Consider the following 13650-nt stretch of genomic DNA (forward strand, 5'->3'; position numbering starts at 1 on the left):
AGAACCTGCGGGTCACCCCTCCCTTCTCCCTTTTTTCTCTTTCCCTCCTTCCCCGTCCCTCTCACGAAAATAAATATATTTGTGTTTTTTTTTTCCCTCTGGGCATGTAGTTGTTTATATATGGGTTTCATATTAGTATTGAATACATTGGATACTTGCATTTCCATTCTTGTGATACTTTACTAAGGAGGATGTGTTTCAACTCCATCCAGGTAAACACAAGTGACGTAAAGTCTCCATCTTCTCTTATGGCCAAGGAGGACTCCATGGTGTACCATGGCACGGTCTGTTAATCCATTCACAGACTGATGGGCACTTGGGTTGCATTCACATCCTAGCAATTGTGAATTGAGCTGTAATAAACATACCAGTGCAAACATCCCTGTGGTAAAACGATGTTTTTCTTCATAATTACTTAGGTATCATAGACAGACACTAGTAATGGAATCGTGGAATCAAACGGAAGGTCCACTTTTAGTTCTTTGAGAACCCTCCATACTTCTTTCTATAGACACTATATTAGTTTACAATCTCACCAGAGTGTAGAGGTGTTCCCTTCTCTCCAGGTCCATACCAGCATCTGCAGTTTCGGGTTTTGTGATGTGAGCTATTCTCACAGGAGTTTGGTGATATCTGAGTAGTTTTGATTGTCATTGCTGTGATGATTTGGGACAATGTGTTCAACACATAAATCATATCAATGAATTCGAATTTTAGCTGATCAGATTATTCAGCCAGTCATTTTTGTTGCTGTTCTTGGTTTTTTGTTTTGTTTGTTTTAACGTTCAAAGGGGGCACAACTTATCTATTTGTTGTCGGACCCCATTCTGAAATATTTTATATGTTCTTCCTATCTGAGAGGGGACTGCAATCTTTATTGATATTAAAATGGTTTGATTGGATGTTTGATCACTTTGTTTTCTTTCTGGATTTAATTCCCTACCTCTAAAAGCAGCACAGTTAAAATCACCAACATCAATAATCCTTTTGTTTTATTCTCTTGAGGTTGTTGGGGTAGAGGTTGTGCGGAGAGGTTCAGTTTTGTAGATAAACGCTGCCCTCTCTAGGTTTCTGTCTGAAGATGGAAAGGGTAGCGAGATCAATCATGCTTTATTCTTTTTCTTGATCTTAGAGAGTTAAACTGAGAAGAAATCTACTGGCTTTTCAAAAAATTAGCAAAAATGTTGTTGTGTATGAAGAAACAGTGTTTCCAAAGACCAATTTTGGTGCTATTAGGAAAACAAACTTTTCCAGAGTGGAGGGACACACAGACGCACACAGGCACACACACTGAGAGAGAGAAACACACACACACAGACACACTCTCACATATGCAGTGCCAGAAATGTTCTGTACATTTTAAGGAAGAAAAAACTACCAAAAATTGTAATACTCGAATTTCACTTGACTTCTGCCATTAAAAAAGGTGCTCAAATATTACTAGTATTCATTTTTATAATCAGCATATGTTGAGTATTAGGATTTTAATACAATTTTTCCTTTCTTAAAATGTGTATACACATTTTGGAACCCTGTAGATGTAACATCATTGAAACATACATCTTCCCTCAGAGTTTGGTTGCCCAGTTATCTCCGCTGTGATGAACATTTCTGAAAAGGAAACAAAGAAAGGCATTTTGGAAAGTTTTAGTAGCATTACGTAAATTGTATGTGAAAAGGTATGTGCTTTATTTAAAATAACTCCCACCCTCCAGGTCCACTAAAGGTGGTTTTTCCACAAGATTAATCAATGCTTGGTTATGTGAAGAAGGAGATTAGCTGTTACGGGAAGGTCTATGGGAAGCTGTCAAAGGAATGTGAGCAGAGGTGGAAAGTGAAAAACTTACACGCAGAGCCAGCCATCTAGAATCACAAGGAACATCATGAATTTTTTAAGGAAACTCAAATTCATTAAGAAAGCTGACCTGGAATTTAGTATCATTTACCTAAGAAAGCAGATACAGGTGCAATATATGTGTGAGATAAAACAAATCTAGTAAAGAATGGCCACATTACAAGTTTTAGCTCTGAAATAAGGACATTTTTGGCCATTTGGAAAACTATGTCTCAGAGTGCCAAACCTGGGGTTAAGATCCTCACTCTCTATTTTTGTAACCATCCCCTGATAGTGTTGTGATTCCCTAACAGTAACTTAAAACGGCATTTACCATTTTCTGTAATTACTCCATTAAAGGGTTTATTTTCTTTCCTGCTCATCTGGATGTTTTATTTTTCCAGGACCGCCCGCCCTAAGCCAATTTTGGACTTGGCTATTTTTACTACATCTTTAGTGTTCTCTAATTAAACAGACTGCTTTCTTTTCATTTTTCTTGTAAAGTCCTAATTTTAAGAAGCATTCTGTATGCAGTACAGTGCATTTCCCCATGAAGTAAACCTGCTTCCCTACTGGCTGGCTTTCCTAATTTTGCTACAATTTCTCTTCCCTCAGGTGAGGAACCCGGCACTTTATTCCTTCCCTGACTGCAGCCTGTGTCTTTACGGGCGTGTATTTTGTTTCATTTACATTCCCATTTTTCTGCTTTTAGTATAGACTTTTTTGATTTACGGGTATAACAAGAATTTAGCAGTTTGTACGGTTCTTGTTTAATTTCTCCAGCAGGATTTTTTTAATGTAGATATTATATTTGAGGAATAGTTACTAGCTATGAATCTAATGTTTTTTTCAAACATATGATAGCACTTTTTTTAGGAAGTAACTCTCTAGAAGATTTCCATACTCAATTTCATGACATCCCAATAAAATAAACATGATTAGTGTAACCAGAAAGTTGAAGCCCCACACGCTAAGTGGCAGTACCCAGGGATAAATGATAATCATTTCCTCTCCCCTCTGTGTACTCTAACGTTCCACATTTCTGTAGGTAGACTGGGGGTCAAACTCGTTTCAAGTTTTTTTTTCAGAAAACGAACAAAAAAAATTAAGAATCAACAGAAGCAGAACTTTTAGTGGATATTATCTAACTACTAAAAGTCCATTGCTTAAAAAGATACATTTTTTTCATTTTGAATATTTGTAGTGTGTTCCAGAAATATATCTATTACTTGTGTGAGTATTCTTAAAAAAAAAATAAACTACACATTCAGTAACCTTTCCATGATTCCTGAAGATCACAGTTGTGCATTATAATTATCAAATTATTGTCGAATCTATATTATCATCTTGGTTTTCTTTCATTCAAGCTCCAGATAATACCTTGTTTGAGGTCTCATGCTGGTAGTAATGAGCCCTGAACGCTATGATAGAATATCGTGGACTGGGGAGCTTAAACAACAAATATTTTTTTCTCACTGTCCTGGAGGCCAGGGTTCCAAGGTTAAGATACCAGCAAGATTTGGTGCTATATGACTTAAAACTTTAATCAAGTCTTAAACCAGCACTGATGTGAAAATGATTCATGTGGTGGTAACATTCACGGATTCCACCATTTCCAGTTTAGCAAAGAGAATCCTATAATGATCAACTTACTTTTATCTTTTTTTTTTTTACATAAAGGGTAAGTTTCTAGCGATCCTGATCTCCAGCTGGGTGCGGGTTCCTTGTTTCAATCATGTCTTTGGTCTTTCTTCTCTTTGAGCATCAAGACTTTTCTCTTTCGTTCATTGTCTGTTCCCTGTGCCTAGAATAGTGCCCAGCACATAGAAAGTATTTAATAACAAATAAATATATTTTATACTCTGTTTATAGAATTATATGTATATTGTTTACTAACCATGAATGTGGTAAAATGTATTTCCCCACAGAGGAAAACAATATGGGCCTATTATATATTTTTGCCCCTTGAATTTCAAGCACTGTGTCAGACATATAATATTTATAGGTAATGTATAATTTAGTTATCATAACTTTCTAATACAGAAATGGCCTTTAGAAATAAGAAAACGTTAGATTAGCTATGGTGGCAAGTATTCAAAATTCCCATAGAATGTAAACAGGAGAATAGAGTCAGAACGCCCAATCACGTGTCCCTATTTGGAAAGGTCTTTCAGGTGATTTTCCTAATTTGGTTAGCATAATGGTTTTAGGACAGCAAACATCAGATTGCTGACAAAGAAGCTGTGACCAAGAGAGAAAGGACAACCTGACCTGCTGGTCATTGCTGGTGAGTCCTCCAACACTGCCATCAGCTGAAGACCTATAATGGAAAGCTGGAGTCTTTTCCTTGCAAGGTGGCAAATCGGAATTAGCATCCTCTAGAGGCTTACTGGAAATGCCAGGTCCAAATCCCCACTCTACAGGGACTAGGAGAGTAATTTGTCCCTCAGGAACCAAATGAGGCATTGGGATGGCGTAGATCCTTCATGTTTACATGGATGGAACTGGAAAATGTTCTTAGCAGGAATGTTCTTCCAGGAATGTTCTTCCATCACAGGAATGGAAGAAAAAGTATACAATGTACACAGCCCTTTTATGAAACTAATTTATAGCTCTCACATGAAAGCTACAACTTAATTCTAGCCCAAGAATATGGGGAGGGGGATGGGAGAAGGGAAGCTGGGTGGTGGGAGGGTGACCAGAAAGATCACCTATATATCTGTCTAACAAGGGTACAAGTGAACTTTTCTAGAACTAGAATATAAATGTTTTGACACAATGACTAAGCAAATGACATGAAATCTATGTGAACCAGCTTGATGAAAGTATTTCAAATTGTATATGAAAACACTACACTGTACCCCATGTTTGCATTAATGTATACAGTTATCATTTAATAAAATAAAAAAAAGCAAGATAGCAGGTAACTGGGATCACATGACAAGAATCTGGACTTCACTCCCCATAGTACGTTACGCTGATCCCTTAGAACATTATGAGTCTATATTTCGGAGACCCAATGAAGAGCATCAACACATTAGAATTTAATGTTTGGCGAATGATGGCATAGAACTTGAAGACAAGACACAATTTATTACAGGAATCATAATTTCTTCTCCATATAAAGTGAGATAAAAGGCTGATGGAAGATGCTCTTGGCACTCTGCTAATGGGTGCTAATTAAAGTCTTGATCTGGGCAAAGGAAACAGCTGAAGATGGCATAACACAATAGAATTTCACAGATGGCAGCTGGAACAAGCAAGGTGGGCTGGAGAGGACTGGTGATTAAGACACACAATGGGGAACTCTTAGAAGCTGAAGTTGTTCTGTTCACCTCATGTATACACAGTATGAAAGTAATTATTCGTATGTAAATTGTGTGATTTCCTTTCCCATCTATCCTTTAGAAAAGTATCCTTATACACTGTAAATGAAAGGTTTTTAACAAGTAAATCCAACTGAACGTTATTCTGTGAAATCTTGTCTTTTTTAACATTTTCTTCCCTTTTTCTTTTTCCTGTTTTTCGTGTCACCCTCCTTTTAGATGTGGCTTTGCAAACAAAAAGCACATAACATCTGGAACTGCTTAAAATCAATTTCTTTTCTCCTTTATTTTTCAGTTCTATAACTAAAAATGGACTTTCCAATTTGCAATGTGCTTCTCCCCCCTCCCTTTCCTTTGTAAAATAAATAAATACATGCCATCTGGTCTAACAGCTCAGTTGCCAATTATCAGCCCGCGGCAATCCAAAACCACCAGATAGTCAACGCAGAAAATATGGTTTCAAGAAGAAATGCTAACAGAGCCTTCCCTGTGTATGGCTCGGCACCCTGCCAGATTGCCGCCCGTGCACACACTGTCTTATCTCCTGGGGACTTGCGAGAGATCTTTGCAATCTGCGTCTTGGTATATTAGCACCTTGACTTATCTTAATGAAGATGTCTTAAAAACTCAACTGTTTCATAGTTAATGAAACATATTGACAGCACAGAAAATCAGATCAGCACTCTTGTGATGGAGCTATGGACTTTGCAAGTGAATCAGTTTTCAGTTTATTTATTTCGCTGGGATCACAGTAACTTTTTGGCCATAGCCAGCAAGAAATAGCAGCCTTTGTTTGTCATACTCTAGCTGAATGAGGGCTGGGAAATCCACCAGATATAATGAGTCACTGATGTTCAGTCTTATCAAGAAGGAGTCACTTGGCCTATCTGAGTTGGATACCGATTGGGTTGCTTACTTAAATTATAGCAGGTTTAGAGCCATCGAAGAGACCCACTCCCCTTCACTCTGTGTACATAAAGCACGTTCAGTCCTGGGAATTCTGCCACCAATATTTATGCCATTTCCTTTCATCTTTACTGCCACTATCCAGGTCCAATCTATTAATACCCTTTGCCTGGTCTCTATTCAGAACCTTCTAGGTAGTCTTTTGTAGTTCATTGTCTTTCCATATCCGGGGTGGTCTTCAGAAAATATATCATACCATCCTATTACCCTGTTTAAAATAAGGAGAAGTTTTTGCATCGCATTTAAGGATAATATCCAAAATTCTCAAAAATGGGTTCAAGGCTGTCTGTAAAGTGATGTTGACATTCTTAGATCATTTTTATCTTTTCACTATTTCTCATCCCAAACTGGTCTGTTGGATCCAAAGGAGAACACATCAGGTCTGCTTTGTCCATTGTTCTTTTTAAAATTATTTTTTTATTACAAATTCACATGAGGGCACAGCTGTTTAGGTTACATTGTTTTCATGTCTAAGGTAAACAGAAGGTAAAGTTCAACTTGTAGTTGAGCCCTTCCCCCAGAGATGAGCACCCTCTCACTGTGCACCTTAGGTGAGATCCCACCAATTGCCTCCCTCCTCCCCCTCCCTCTCCTGCCTCTCCCCTCCCCATTGCTAGACTGTATTTGTGTTTTTTCTTTCCTGTGGGCATGTAGTTGCTTTCATATTAGTATTCAGTACATTAGATTTTTTTTTTCCATTCTTGAGATACTTTATAAGAAAAACATTCTTCAAATGCATCCAGGTAACCACAAAGACGTAAAGTCTCCATATTTTCTTATAGCTGAATAGGACTCCATGGTATACATATCCCAGTTTGTTAATCCATTCATGGGTAGATGGGCACTTGGGTTGCTTCACCTTGCCAATAGTGAATTGAGCTTCAATAAATATTCTGGTACAAATGTCCTTGTGGTAAAATGATTTTTTTTCTTCTGTGTAGATACTTAGTAATGGGATTGCAGGATCAAGTGAAGGTTGACTTTTAGTTCTTTGAGAAGTCTCCATACTTCTTTCCATGAAGGTTGTATCAGTTTGCAATCCCACCAGCCTAACAAAGGAGTTCCCTACTCTCCACATCCATGCCAGCATCTGAGGTTTGGGACTTTGTGATGTGGACTAATCTCCCTGGAGTTAGGCGACATCTCAGAGTGGTTCTGATTGGCATTTCTCTGATGATTAGGGACAATGTGCATTTTTCCTGTGTTTTTTGGCTATTTGTCTGTCATCTTCAGTGTCTGTTCAAGTCTCTTTCCTACTTTTGAAGGGGATTGTTTGCCCTTTCCTTGTTGATTAATTTGAGTTCTCTGTAGATTCAAGTATTAGCCCTTTGTCAGATTCTTAGCATGCAAATATCTTCTCTCATTCTGAAGGCTGTTTGCTTTAGTTGTGCACCCTTAGCTGTGCAGATTTTTAGCTTGATCAGATCCCATATATTTAGTGCCTGGCATATAGTAGTTGCCCAATAAATACCCTCTGAACTAATTCAGTTTGAATGTCAGTTCTATCACTTCCTATGTTTGTAATTTTAGAAAATTTTTTGACATGACTTAATCTCAGTTTCCTTGTCTGTAAGATGAGGTGAAGAATTACTTCCAAAAATTTATCTGAGAGGACTACAAAAGAATATGCTGAGGCAGTTGGGGCCAGGGGTGGCAGCTCATGCCTATAATCCTCGCACCCTGGGAGGCCCAGGTGGGTGGGTTGCTTGAGTTTAGGAGTTCTCAGACCAGCCTGAACAAGAGTGAGATTCCTTCTCTACTAAAAGTAGAAAAAACTTGTGGTCTATGGTGACGCATGTGTGTAGTCCCAGCTACTTAAAAGGCTGAGGCAAGAGGATCACTTGAACCCAGAAGTTTGAGGTTACTGTGAGCTATAATGATGCCACAGTACTTTACTCAGGGAAGAAGAATGAGACTAAGTATCAATAAATAAATATATAAAAAATAAATTGCTTGGGCACTTCGTTCCACAAAAATATTATTGAATAAATTAAAATGTTAGGCAAATATTTTAGTTTTGGCTCTTTCACCTACTATCTTCATGACATGAGCCAAATCTCCTAAACTTTTAATACCTATTCGTTAGAATATAATAATAATATCTTTTGAAGAGATATTTCAATAGTTATTAAATCAGAAAAATATTGGTAGAGAACAGAAACTAGTATGAAAGTGCTATATAAATGGTATAACTATTATTATCCTATTGTTGATTACATCAATAAACAAAATTTATGGTTTTTTTCATGTCGCGAGATTCAGGAAATTTTACTCTGATAAGGTATTTCCCAGCAGCACCCTTTATTGTGTCTCTCACTCTGATTCCACTAAATGTGCAAGGCTGCATTGAAAACCCGTCCTCACACGGCGTGGAAAACCCACTGTTCCAGGTGAACTTGCTGTTGGTCCACCGCACAACCTCCCTCAATTTTCTGTTTCTCTACATCCCTCCTTTCTTCTCTCATCCACCACTTGCCCTTGTCTCCTTACACAAATTTTATACCTTGGCCTCCATTTGCAACAAACCTGTGAGATCTGCAATCTCGGTTGTGCCTTTCCTCTAAGATTTCCCTTTTAAATCATGTCTTCTGTCTTCTTTTCCATCACCCACATCTCGTGTCCACAGAGGATGTCCTGGATGTCCTTGCCTAGCAGCTCTGTCTTCTCCCCACGCTGGCAGGTATCACAGCGGGATGAAGTGCCCACTGTGCGTGGAGGATAAACAACACAACCACTTTGTCCACACAGCACAGCGCCTGCTGCATGGTTTCTAGATAAATAACTATTAAAAGAATAAAACCACATATTTGATATATTCCAATTTTGTCTTCCCAAACCTGTGGAATTCCAGTCCTCTCTGAGCTAGTCATTTTTACACCTCATAAAAGGTATTTCTATACTTTAAGAAATGACTTCTACATGGGAATGTTAGTGTACACTCTGCTTCCAACTTATTGAAAATAAAAAAATAAGAGGGGGGTAGGGACTTAGGCAACTTCTTAGAGCATCATTTCTTTACTTGAGTAATACTGATAAGAGTGGCAATTCCATGACGTTGTGTGGATTAAAGCATGTATAAAGTACTTAAATCAATTTTGTTCCTACCTTTTCTTTTATTACAAAAGAAGATAATATCCTATAAAAGCTTCAAAATTTGCCAAAAACATTTAAGTTGACCCATTGATATCCATATGTACACTTTACAACAGAATGAAGTCAGAATTTCCTTCTTCTTTGAAATGCTGTGAATCATTTACATTGCACTGTACATCCAGTTGGGGATGAAGGATGGGGACAGGGCCTTCCCGCCACTTACAGAGAGTTGCTTTGAGCGTTCAGGCATAAGACCTAATTAGCCTTATTATCTTACTTTGCACAGATAAAATGTTACAATTGCTCATGAAATTAAATAGGATACTTTTCAATCTTCCGACATTGATTGGCTTGATGACTTAAAATAATTTAAAAGATAAAATGGAAATATGAAAGTACTAAAATAAATTCTAAGCAGTATTTTCATAGGCAGGTATTTCTAACTTAATGTTTTTGTATGAGCATTTTCGTATATGGTAAAACAGGGAATGGGGTGATAATTACAGTTGGACGACTTGCATTGTGTTTGTTAAATTATTTGGATATCAAAAATATCCTGACTTTTTAAAAAATTCACAGCCATCCAAAACCTAAATTATTTGTTTCTACAAGCAAAAACATTGCTACCCATTATTAACTGTGATGTCACTGGCTTCACCCTAACAGTGCCTTTCTATAAGGCAAATATACAAAGCACGAGAGTGAACATCTGTTAGGATTGTGGAGATTTTGAATGAAAAGTTTGATAATAACATACATTATTTGTTGCAATAGTTCTCAATAGCTTTCAAGTTCTCATATTGCAACTTGAACTAAGAAACTGTGTTAATACATCTTATAGGCCTTTTTTACTAATGAAAGAACATGAACTCAGTAACTCGTTTATTGAAAATATTTTTTCTATACTTACTCTCTGCCAAAACATTGTTCTCGTGGCCAACAAAACACGTGATAAAGTCATTTACCTAAAAATTTTGCCATTATGAGGCGTACAAGCACATTGATAATAGTAATAATGAGTGGCGATTTCGGCAGGGGTCAGATGAAAGAACGCTGTAGAGTCAGCAAAAGCAAAAGAGACCTGGAGATCCAGGAGTGAAGAAAGGGCGGTTTCCTAAAGAAGAAATTCTTTACATGAAATGACTTACAAGAAATTACATGGAAATGTAAGGGATGCGGTGGGTGAGAAAGCATATTTTAAGTACAAGGAAGAATAGTTTGGCAGGCATGGTTGTATCAATGTGCTATGTTTAGGGAACTATTTAAATTTAAATATTTTTTAATGTGTCTTTCAGTGAGAACCAGAAAGCCTGCTAGACAAATTCTAAAAGAACTGTAACGCTTATTCAGGGAATTTTAAATCGCTTCTCCTGGCTGCAGTGGCACCTGTGAGGTACAGAAAGGCAGGAGGCCTCACTCAGAGTGATCCAGGCCAAGTTGCATCAATTATAAAGGCTTCTACATCAGGACAAGGAGCTGCAGCTCCTTCCTCAGAAAGCCATGAGGAGTCATCGAAGGATCTTCAACAGTATTGAGATTGTATTGGATGTTTGCTTTAAGTTATTAGTTTGAAAGATGTGTGGAGGGAGAACCAGAGAAGCCCGGGTGTGAGGCACAGCCCAGTGGATATAATATTATAGTAGCTCAAGTAAAAAATGATAAGTCTTTCAATAGAGGGATCAATGCATTAAGGAAATAGAGTCTACATAGTTAGAACATTAATCAGATGCGGTGGTATTTAGTGAGACTCAGAAGTGGATGACTAGATGGATGATACCGATGGTATGAAATATGATAGGAGGAGGAGCTTTGGATCATTGAGGTGCAGAGGTTAAAAATAGTGTCTAAAGACACATTTTATGCTATAAAGAGCATTAGTATATGATTTCTTCTTTTTTTAATTTTAGAGATGGAATTTCAGTCTCAAACTCCTAGGCTCAAGTGATCCTCCTGCTTCAGCTTCCGAGTAGCTGGGACTTCAGGACAATGTCATCTCACTGGCTATCACATGTGATTTTCTTAAAGTAAATCATACTATACATTCATTACCTCATCACCTCGTGAGATCATTAGGTTCCAAATTAGTGATTTTTGCCTTTGTTATATAAAAGAGTCAGTTATTAAAAGGGAAATGATCCTTCATATATTCCTTCAGCATTAGTTTATAGAAATTAAGTCTCAAAGAGAAGAAAATACATCCAGTTTCCATAACTCCTATTTGTAAGAATAAAATCTGCCACCAGTTATCCACTAAACCACATCAATCAGAGATCAGGGAAGCCTGGAGTCCATGCCTGATTCTTCTCACTTTTCCTGCGCTCTGAATGCCAAACTAATCATGCAGCCTTCTCTGGGTGATTATTTCAGTTTCTGAGCCAATCTTGCAAAAATCTGGAAATTTAAAACCAAACCAAGACACACAAAGTATGATTATGGGAGTTCTTGGTTCAAAACTTGTCAGCGGCAGAAGATGGCATTTCTAAGGAAGCCAAAAAACACCAAGTAGTGGTCCCCCCTTCTTGTAGTGTCAGTAGTCGGGAATTCTATTTCCCGGGGGTGACCTTGGGTAAAATATTTAATTTCTCTAAACCTCAGTTTCCTTTTCCATAGAAAAAGAATAATCAAGACACAGACCTCTCAGGAAATGGAAGGGAGACAATTAATATGAAGCGGCATTCACTCTGGAAAGGAGGAGCTTCCCATCCTTTCACTATAACACCTGCCAATTATTCAATAACTCTCCGTACTATCTCATGTTGCCATTGCATCTCCAAGTTTGAATTAATCTTTCTTTCCAGGTGCACCTACAGTACCCTCCACACATCCCGCCCTGGTGCTTATAGGACGTCATTGCACATCTTAGTTTGTGCTGGTTGCGGACCTGGAGTCTGGTAGCTGAGCCTCCCGTGTCCCAAAGGTTATATCCCTCTTCTGTCCCAGTTCTGCTCTATGAAATCGTCTTTGCCTTTAATATCCCACTTCCTAGTTTCTTCCAGGCCTAATCTTTGGATCTTACCTGCTTATGCGGGTGAAGAAACACCACCCATGTTTACTAATGTCATGGTCTTCCAGTTCCCAGTGAGTTCAGACATTAGCAGACACCACATCCACATTATCACAGCGAAAACCCTGATGGTCACTGCCCAGGTGAAGTGTGCTTCCTTCTGCGGGAACTATTTGATATACATATATATATTTTTTTTTCCTGTGAATAGTACTTTACACCCCAAATTTCCATCACCAGCCATAGTGGTCTCAGGCTCTTCTGAACACCTGGAAGGTTCTTGTCTTCTCCTCAAAACAACAGAAGATCAGAGACTTGGGCCATGGAACCAGTCAGATCTATGATAGAATCCCTAGTTAGCACACATAGCAGGACGTTGATGAGAAATTTCCTGTAAAAAATTCAATCATTTCAAGACCCAGTTTCCTCATGTCTAAAATAGGCAGAATCACGCTACTCATAAAGTCACAGTGAGCACGAGGTGAAGCTCCGAGTGTCATCAGAAGTTTATCTCCTATGTGCTGCTACAATCCTGATTCAGACCACCTCACCATGCTGGACTTCCGTGATGGAGTCTCACCTGGGCTCCCTGGTTCGGTCATCACCCTGAACTTCCTCCTCCACACAGTGGCCAGCACACTCAGACCTGTTCATGGTCTTTATCAGGTCTTTCCACCTCTGTTGCCTTTCCACTGCACGAAACTCCCCAGGCCGACATTCCTTCCTCTGTCGTCCCTCTCCTCCAGCCTTGCTTCTAAGACTCCCCACACAGGTTTTCTTCCTGGCCCTGGAAGCTTCCATGAAACGCGAACTCAGACACAGTGGTGCCTGCTGCTTCCCCAGCAGGAAGGTGCCCAGCCCAGCACGTTTGGGGAGATGGGCTGCGTGTCCTTCACGTCTCTGCTCCCCCCCACGGAAGTACCCAGCCTTCCCTGCCCATCTCTGTTCTATTTCCTTACACTGTTCTCAGCAAGTTAATGTCACTTTCTGAGTTATTAATTTTTCTGGATTGTGTGCTTTATTTACTTACATGTTCACCACCCTCTGTTTCTTCTCTCCTCCATGTAAATGTCAGCTGCTATGAAAAGGGCTTTGTCTGGCCTGTTCCAGGACAACAGAGGTGTGGAGAACATAGATTCTAGAATCAGTCTTCTTAGTAAACAGCTCTGGGTAATTTCTTTACCCTATTTTTCTTCTCTAAAAACAGTAAATTAATTGTAAAGTGCTTGATTTAGAACAGTGCCTACCATGTAGTAAATTCTCCATAAATTGTATTATTAAAATTATTGCTATTGGACGTTTGGTGGAAGGAGGGAGGGCAGGAGGCAGGATCTCACCTAATGTGGACATTGTGAGAGTGTATAGCAAACCCACCCACCCCCCGGGTGAGAGGCTCTTCTACAAGTGGAACTTTACCCTGAAAGTGA

At 38.7% G+C, this 13650-nt stretch overlaps 1 non-coding gene across 1 annotated transcript; it reads right to left on the reverse strand.

Annotated features, from left to right (window-relative positions):
• Positions 1-10502: 10502 nt before the first annotated feature.
• LOC111726371 lies at positions 10503-10563 on the reverse strand. Its single transcript, XR_002774160.1, has one exon. It is a non-coding gene; the product is annotated as a U7 small nuclear RNA (small nuclear RNA).
• Between the last annotated feature and the right edge of the window lie 3087 nt (positions 10564-13650).

This window comes from Otolemur garnettii, unplaced genomic scaffold (genome assembly GCF_000181295.1).
Source record: "Otolemur garnettii isolate 467f Iridium unplaced genomic scaffold, OtoGar3 scaffold00062, whole genome shotgun sequence".
NCBI classification, from domain to species: domain Eukaryota; kingdom Metazoa; phylum Chordata; class Mammalia; order Primates; family Galagidae; genus Otolemur; species Otolemur garnettii.